The sequence below is a fragment of the Cryptomeria japonica genome, chromosome 9 (genome assembly GCF_030272615.1).
Source record: "Cryptomeria japonica chromosome 9, Sugi_1.0, whole genome shotgun sequence".
NCBI classification, from domain to species: domain Eukaryota; kingdom Viridiplantae; phylum Streptophyta; class Pinopsida; order Cupressales; family Cupressaceae; genus Cryptomeria; species Cryptomeria japonica.
The window spans coordinates 356601936-356611534 of record NC_081413.1 but is presented as its reverse complement, the minus strand read 5'-3'; positions in this window follow the sequence as shown (position 1 = coordinate 356611534).

Here is a 9599-nt window from a genome sequence, read left to right as displayed (position 1 = left end):
TGATAATATAGGATTTTGCAATTGCTATTTTAGGGCTTTATTTGCATTGTGAATCTACGATCAACATTTGCATAGTTTAGTTCAATTCTTTGATAGATTTAGGCTGACAATAGGATTGATTTGTAGGTCATTCTCCTAGTCCTTGGTATGTGAGAGAATAGGCCTAAGGGCCTTATGTGACACCATCAAATGGATGAGGAGAATGATTATCTTCATCATATTGGTCTATATCACATTTGTTATATGCTCTAGGCTACAACCAACAGGGGCTTGATTACTACACTTGCAGAGCGATGGCATTCAAAGACTAGCTCCTTTCACTTACCTACTAGAGATGCATCTGTGACTTTAAATGATATTTAACACATGTTGCATATTTCAATCCATGGTGAGAGAGTGACATATGACCCTCATTCTAGGATTGTAGCACTATGTTAGTTATATGAGTGGGATGTAGATGAGCATGGATGATGTATATGAGATTGGTTGAAGGTCTCTAATGGGATCACATGATAGTTATTTATTATTATTATGTAGCTTTATTGCTGGTACACTGGTTTTAGATAGATGAAATTATTTTTTTCCTATCAGTTGGGGTCGAGTATTAGAGGGTATGGTAGATGACTACATAATTTATGCTTGGGGTCCATGAGTACTAGCGATGTTGTATTATTACTATCATATATAGGGGCTTTAGTCTATCAATTGAGAGATTACACTTCTATAGGTATGGGCTAGGGAGCACATAGATGTGTTCAGACCAATGGTGCATCTACAATTAGAGGTTGTTTAGCCTAATGCATTTAGGTATTCAGGTGTAGTCTGTCAGAGACACATGGGTCACACCATGTACTAGCAACATGAGATAGATATCTTGCAACACTTGGAGACCATATAGAGATTGCCTTGGATGGGATGATGATGTACAACATTAACCATACTATAGGTAACAATGATATTTGATTGGTCAGAGTATGAGATTATAGAGAATTATAAATATTCAGTTGCTAGATTGAATCTTGAGATAGTTTGGGGAAGTCGAAGGAGTACGACAATGTACAAATTACTTTGCTCGATCATCAATAGAGGTTACAAATTGGGGGCCATGCATTAGCCCATAGATTTCATATACTCAGTTTGATAGTCTTCATCATGTGTAGTTGGGATGGCATTCTATAGTTATTTATGCGGTTAACACACCGTCGTATGATCTATCATGGGTGACACACATGCCTACACCTTTGATTGACCCTATAGTTCCTATCAATGGCAGTATTGGTCAACACATGAGATAGGGACGAGGTGGACAAGATGAGAAGGGTAATGGGGATGATGGAGGATGGCGAGATAGGGATAGAGGGAGAGGGAGAGGGAGAGGGAGAGATAGGATAGAGAGGATATAAGGTGATGGTGGCGTAGAGGAACGGGATGGAGAATAGGGTCTTGGAGGAGATGGAGGTGGAGATGGGGATAGGTGGTAAGAGGTGGTGGATATGATGCTATAGGAGGAGATAGAGGATAGGGTCCTGGAGAAGATGAAGGACAGGCTACCCTAGTTATAACACCACTATAGTAGTAGTAGGAGGGGATGGATATTGATATAGAGGAGTTGTGGGAGATATAGGAGAAGATAGATGGCTTCAAGGATACTTATTCAGATTCCTCAATTTTAGATAGGTCAAAATCTAGTGATGACAACAATGATCAAGATGAGGGGGATGACACTATTATGTTTGATGTATGGGTACCTAATGTTGGGTTACCCGATGTATAGGTGAGTTTTGATTCCACCTAGATCCGGAATCCTTAGGATGTTAGGGTGAAGTTATAGATATTTAAGGCTCAAGTTGTGGATCTACATGCACAATTAACTGCAATAGAGTTGGGTAGGGCCTAGGATAGATCCTTATGGATCTAGACATTAGGTGTGTTGCAGGTGAAGAGGGATAGCTTGATTAAAGAGAGATATAACCTTAGAGTTAAGAGAGATGATGTTGTAGCTTGAGTACAATAGGATACTAACTCTTATCAATGGTACTTTACTAAGGGCACAAATGAGCAAGCTATGATTGATCGACTATTTGAGTCTAGTTTGGAGATATCATATTGGCACTAATTATACAAGGGTGTGGTTCTTGTAGGGTAGAGGGATTTGAGTTATAAATTTTCTTGGACATAGACTCGTTCATAGAGTCAGCGATAGTCTAGAGGTACAACCAATAGTGGGGTGTCATAGGTCCACCACCTAGAATTCCACCACCTTTAGGGAATCCGAGGGTAGGTACCTTAGGTAGAGACTAGATAAGGACCATAAATGCTAAGGACAAAGAGAGAATTCGTTGACTCTCTTTTGTTATAGACACTTGTAAATTTTGATTGAGCTTGCAATCCTTATGTATTTCATAAATATTATGACATTATACTCTGACACATATTTTGAGACACATATATGAGATGCAATTTTGGTGACGATCCTATATGATGTGCATGATGTTTCCTATAATTATTATGATTATCTTTATGATTTTTATTATTTGATGGATTATTTATGATACCTATGTGATGTTTTATGCGTTTTATGTGTTTATGATGGATGTAAGCACTTTATGATGTTTTTATGCTTATGTTTCTATATGATATGCAATCTATATTGTGGATGCGTTGGATGATATGATGGATGTAGATTATCATATGCATGTATATGATGGATTTATAATGGATATTGTGTACTAACATATGATTTTATGTGTAGGATAATATGTCCTTTTATTTTTTATTGTATTTATATATGATGATATGAAGAAATCCGATGCAAATTTTATGCTATGATGTATTATGATATGCTTATTCTCTAACATATGTATGAATGCCTAATGGACTTATTTTGCATGCCAGAGTGCTATGTTGACATGAATTTGTGTTTTGGTAAAAGAGCAATTAGTGAGAGAAATGAATTAGCATGAAATGGGTAATGAGTAAGGAATAGAATTGATTGATAAATAGAATAGGTGATACAAGGAAATGAACTATCATGAATTCTTGTGCTTTATATGTAGTGCTATAATTTCATCATCAAGCCTTATTATGTATCAATGGAGTTTTGTACACCAAGGTATGAAAGAACAAGGTGTTGACGCTTTCCCATTGCAGTAATAGACATAAAGCAAACAAGTAGTGAATCCATCCATTGTAGGGTTGTTGTTTTAAGTGTTGAGGTATGTGTGATAGTCATAAAAATAGTTATCTCAACTTCATTTTGGCATAGGATACTATAAATCTTAGAGGATCCGGTTAATACTGAGAGGGGGGGTGAACTGGTATTAACAATAATTTAAAATCAGAAACTTAGACTCATAAAATTTCACCAAATCAAACATAGACCAACACTAGAGTCATTTACCAGTACCAGTATCTGCTGATAAACATCTGCTAAACTGATGTATCAATGTTGCACATTAAGTGTTCATTAACCATGCATAAACTGAAAGTAAAGCATAACATCACATCAAAAACATTCACCACATGAATACAATGATTTCCATGTGGAAACCCAATTGGTACCCACAAGAATTTTGCACTCTTTCGGAATGCACTCTGTTAGGAGCCTAGCCCAGTTAAGAGATTACAAAGATGCACTGTTAGGAGAAAACCCCGTTAGGAGTCACCTGATTAAGGGATTTACCCTAGCCCTGTTAGGAGATTTGATCTGTTAGGATCAACCTTGTAAGAGGATTTAGATCTTAGATGTTGAGTCACCCTGTTAGGGGATTTACAATGTGAGGCCTGTTAGGACCTACCCGATTAAGGGATTTTATCTTCTGCAACTTTAGGGAACAACAATGAATGATCTGTGTATAGCACTCCACTGCTTGCTTGATTAGATCCAATTAAGCTCTAAGTCTGCAATACTCTGGCAGATCTTCTCACACTCTGGTTCAGCTTCACACACTCCTCAAAATCACCGACACACCAAACATCAACTGTACCGACATAAATAAATTTAACAACTAGGTTGAAAACCAAAACCCTAAGACTTACAACATAGATCATCACAAATCTTTACAACTCATTACAGATCATCATATGGATAATTATAATCAATTACAACAACTCGGTCTAATACAATGTCAAACCCTTAGCACATTACGCTAAGCACTTTGCATATTCCCAAGAAATTCCATCTTGATCACGCCAAAAAATAATTCAAACACTTCATGTGGGCTATGTCACATTATCACCAACATGTGAACTTGATGTAGATCGCCGCCAAACCAAAAATCATTACCGGTTAAGAGAATTCTTTTTCGGTCCTTAAACCCTTCTTAAACCTTGGCAAAAACTCAACAAAAATTATAAACATAACTCCCGGTTGTCACAACATGATGAGGTTTTGGTCAGATACACATTACAATGATAAAAACTCACATGCAAAACCATAAAGCCTCAATCATCACCAATCGCCAGATACAATCAAAATATTTCCTCGTTTACCGGTTAAAGTCCTCATTCCCAGTTTCTTAATAATTAATTGGTAAGCTCTTTCCAGTAGACCAAAAAGATTTAGATGACACAATACAACATAAGTAAACATCAATAGACATGAATAAACATTAGTTTCCATTAGTGACAACACAAATAACTGATCAAAGTAATCCTTTGTGCAATCTCAATCTCTTCATCATAATGCCATCACAAATAGTCTTTTACCAGTTCAGTCATCATTTTCCATCTGCATCAGTTATGCCAATCATGCCAATAGATACTTGTTGAAAGAATGTACCAATTTAGACACCCAAAATACATGTTCCCTAGAACTTTATGGAAACACACCACAAAAAACAAACAAGGAAAAAGGATCATGAACTATCTCGACTCCTCTAGTCATTTGTGGACATCCTTGAGTAGCATAGGAACATGACTTGAGACAAATCGATAAAAGATAAGACTAACTAGACCAACATTCATCATTCTCCATCTGCATCAGTTATTCCAATCATGCCAACATTCTCCCCCTTTTGCATTGATGGCAACACTAAACATCATCGTACTCAACTCATACTGCTCTGCTTTGTTCTGGACCTTCTCTACAACTCTTCTCTTCTTAGCTACACCTCATCTTTCGGTCATCTACCAGTTAAACTTTATCTTCATTCCTTCTCCCATGACTGATCATATTTCTTCTTCCCCTTTGATAGTAATGCCCAAGGTGCATAAGCATCACCATTCATCAAATTTTCTCCTGTTGTCTTCAACATGTTTGCAAACTCATCTAAGTTGCTCTCATTGCAGAGTAGCCCACATCTCATCAATCCAAAGTGAAAAATAGTCATTAAGACCACTAGATTGATGCATCTCCTGCATCCTAGTTCTTCTTATGTAGTGGTCTAACCCCTAATTTACCTCTAAGAAAATCAAAGGTTGTCTTTGGCAATGGTTTAGTGAAAATGTCTGCTAGCTTCTCTTTGCTTGTCACATACTCCATTATGACTTATTTTTCATGTACTCTTTTCCTTAGAAAATGATATTTCAATTCTATGTTTGTTGTTCTTGCATGTAACACAATATTTTTTAAAATATTAATTGCACTAGTATTGTCACAGTAAATAGATACCAGTTCAGACATATCAAATTTGAATTCTTCAAGCACATGTCTCATCCAGATTGCCTGCGTGCAATTCATTGATGCTGCAACATACTCTGCCTCTGCTATTGACTGAGAACCACAAGTATCTACCTCCAAGAAGAAAAGCTCCACCGGTAGTGCTTTTTGGATCATCAACATTGGTTGCCCAATCAACATCAATAAACACATTCAAAGAAAAATCTCCTTTGTAAGGATACCATAATCCATAATCTAATGTGTCTTTCAGGTACCAGAATATCCTTTTCACCGCTACCAAGTGAGTCTCCTTGGGATCCTTTTTAAATATAGCAACCAATCCAACAACATGTGCAATATCAGGTCTTCTATGAACAACATAATGCAACTTACCAATCATAGACCTGTATTATTTCTCATCAACAGATGGTGAATCATCTTGTTTAGACAACGTCCAGCCTATCACCATTGGAGTACCAACCAGTTTACAATCCTCCATGCCAAATTTTTTCAACACCTCTTTAAAATACTTACTTTGATAGATAAATATTCCACCATCCAATTGCTGGACCTGCAACCCAATGAAAAATTTAATTTCACCAATAAGAGACATCTCAAATTCTAAATCATCATTACCACCAAAAATTATATCATCCACAAATACTTCAGCTATCAATACTTTGTCTCCATCAATCTTAGATATATGTTATTGTCCTCATTGGTACGCTAGAATCCTATCTTGATCAGGCGTGCATGCAATCTTTCAAACCATGCTCTCGGTGCCTACTTCAATCCATACAGTGCCTTATGTAATTTTCAAACCAGATCTTTATCCTCAGACAAAGAAAATACATTCGGTTGTTCTATGTACACTTCTTCCTCAAGGATGCCATTAAGAAAAGTTGATTTAACATCCATCTGATAGACTTTAAATCCTTTAAATGCAACATAAGCAAGTAACATTCTTACTTCCAATCTTGCCACTGGTGCAAAGATTTCACCATAATCTTCTCCTTCTTCTTGTGCATAGCCTTTGCAAACCAACCTTGCTTTATTTCTCACAACCTTGCCTTCTTCATTTAACTTATTTTTGAAGACCCATTTAGTGCCAATCATATTCTTGTCTTTCGGTCTAGGAACAAGTGTCCATGTTTTGTTCTTCTCTATCTGATCCAATTCCTCATCCATTGCATTAATCCAGTCATTATCCTTTAATGCCTCCCTTATTGTTTTAGGCTCAATAGAAGAAATCAGACATGGATTTTCTCTGATTTTCCTCCTTGTTTGTACACCAACATTTTTATCTCCAATTATTTGTTCTTCATAGTGATTTTTCTTGACATACCTTGGAATAACCGGTTCTGATGCTTTGCTTCTTGCTTCATTTTCTTCATCGCTCTCTGCATTTACCGGTTGAGCACCTATTTCTGTAGCATTTTGCTCATCATCCTTCTGCACCTCCGATTCTATAAACACAAGTATTTCTTCATCTTTCTCAGGCTCAGATCTGCTGGTCTCATCAAATTTCTTAGAGAATTCATCTATCTTCACATTAGCACTCTCAATGATCTTCTTATTTCTCTTTTTATAACATTTAAATGCCTTACTCTTTGTAGAGTAACCAAGAAAAATAGCTTCATCACACTTAGCATCAAACTTTTCAGTGTAATCATCTCTCTTGATAAAACATTTACTCCCAATTTTTTTGAAATAAATTACACTAGGAGTCTTTCCATGCCATAATTCATACGGTGTTTTGTTTTTACCTTTTTTGACAAGTACTCGGTTCAAAGTATAAACAACAATGCTAATTGCTTCTCTCCAAAACATCTTTGATAGTTCACCTTGAATCATCATGGTTGTAGTAGCTTCAATAACTGTTCTATTCATTCTCTATGCTATCCCATTCTGTTGTGGAGTTCTAGGAACTGACATCTGCCTCTTAATTCCCTGTTCATCACAGAACTTCACAAACTCATCAGAAGTAAATTCACCTCCTGGTTAGATCTCAAATATTTTAGATTATTCCTGGTATCTTTCTCAAACTAAATATTTAAATGCTTTAAATTTGCTGAATTCCTCATACTTTTCTTTTAGAAAAGTTACCCACATCATCTTGGAAAAATCATCAGTAAAGATCATAAAATACTTATCACCAAAAGAACTCTTAGTCCTCATAGGACCACAAAGATCAGTATGAACCAAATCAAGAATATTCTCTAAAGAGAAAGACTTACTCTTAAAAGATACAAAGGTCATCTTACCCATCTGATAGTCCTTGCATAACACATTGTCCGGTTTTACAAGCTAGGGAAAACCTCTCACAATACTTGACTTACTAACTTTAATCAAATTGTCAAAATTCACATGATAAAATCTCTTGTGCCACAACTAGCTATCTTTAATCTTTGCCACCAAACAATCATTCACATTAGTATTCAGATGAAATAGATTACCTTTAGTCTTCTTTTTAGTAGCAATCAATTCTCCATTGTTTCCAAGAATCTTGCACACTCCACTTTTGAATTCAAGTAGATATCCCTCATCATTAAGTTGTACAACACTCAAGAGGTTATGTTTTAGTCTATCAACCCAAAAGACATCATTGACATTACTCTTCCCATTTAATGAAATTGATCCTTTACCTTTAACCATGCAGGGAGAGTTATTACCAAACCTTACAACACCTCCATCAAACTCCTCAAGGGATAAGAACTTACTTTTGTCACCGATCATGTGGTGTGAGCAACCACTATCTATTATCCAGTCATCACTGCTATCCATATGAGACACCAATGCCTTCTCATCAGTCAGATCTTCCTTCACAACAACAAATACTATCTCCTCATTATCGTCTTCTTCCGATTCATCATCGGTCAAACCTTCATCCACTGCAACATAACAATGTTTCTTGCATTTTCCTTTGGATCTCCTAAACTTCTCTTTCTTACCAGTGTTAGGGCAGTTAGTAGCTATGTGTCCAATTTTACTCGAGAGAAACACTTCAAGGGTAATTTATCTTTATACTTACCAGTACCTCTATGGAATCTTATAGCCAATAATGCCTCCAGTTCCATTAGATGATCTTCTTCTTCATCATCACCTTTGCTACTGCCATGACTAGACCTGCAGTCATGATTATGACAAGTGTCCTTTCCTTTCCACATAGATGTACCAATTATAGAAGCCTTAAAATTATATTTAGAAGGTTTAGAAATACCATTATCAAAATTGTTTAGCTCAAATGCAGTTAACTTTCCAATCAGAGAGTCAACAGTGACTTTATCTTTAGAAATAGATCTCAGTTCTTGAATAGAAGAAACTCTGATAGAATATTATGGTAAAAGGGTTCTAAGCATTTTACTAACAATAGTATCATCTTCAATCTTACCTCCAACACTCTTTATACCACCTACCACCTCCTTAATCCTTTGACCATATTGTGCTATGTTCTCACCATCAACCATTTTTATATCATCAAATTTGCCTCTAAAACTTTCTTCATTTGCCCTTTGTACATGTTCATCTCCTCCATAAATTAATTTTAATTTCTCCTATACCTCATTTGAAGTCTATAATCCATGAACATCTATATACTAGAGTCAGACAAAGTACTTACAATTGCTTCAAGGGCCTGAATGTTTTCTTGTTGTTCTTTAAGTTCATCCAGTGTCAAGGGGTTGGTAGTAGGAACAACATACTTGGTTACCACATGATTCCAATATAGTGAACCCATTACTTTAATGTAGATCTTCACTAATCACTCCATATCCGGTAGTTATCCTTGATACACTTGGGACCCTCCTTCTTCATCATATTTCATAGGATCTTTCCCTCAACCTGTTAGGATTTCTACACACAGAGGACCAATGCTTTGATACCAATTGTAAATGTTAGAAGATCCAGTTAATACTGAGAGAGGGGGTGAATGAGTATTAACAATAGTTTGAAATCAGAAACTTACACTCATAAAACTTTCACCAAATCAAAAATAGACCAA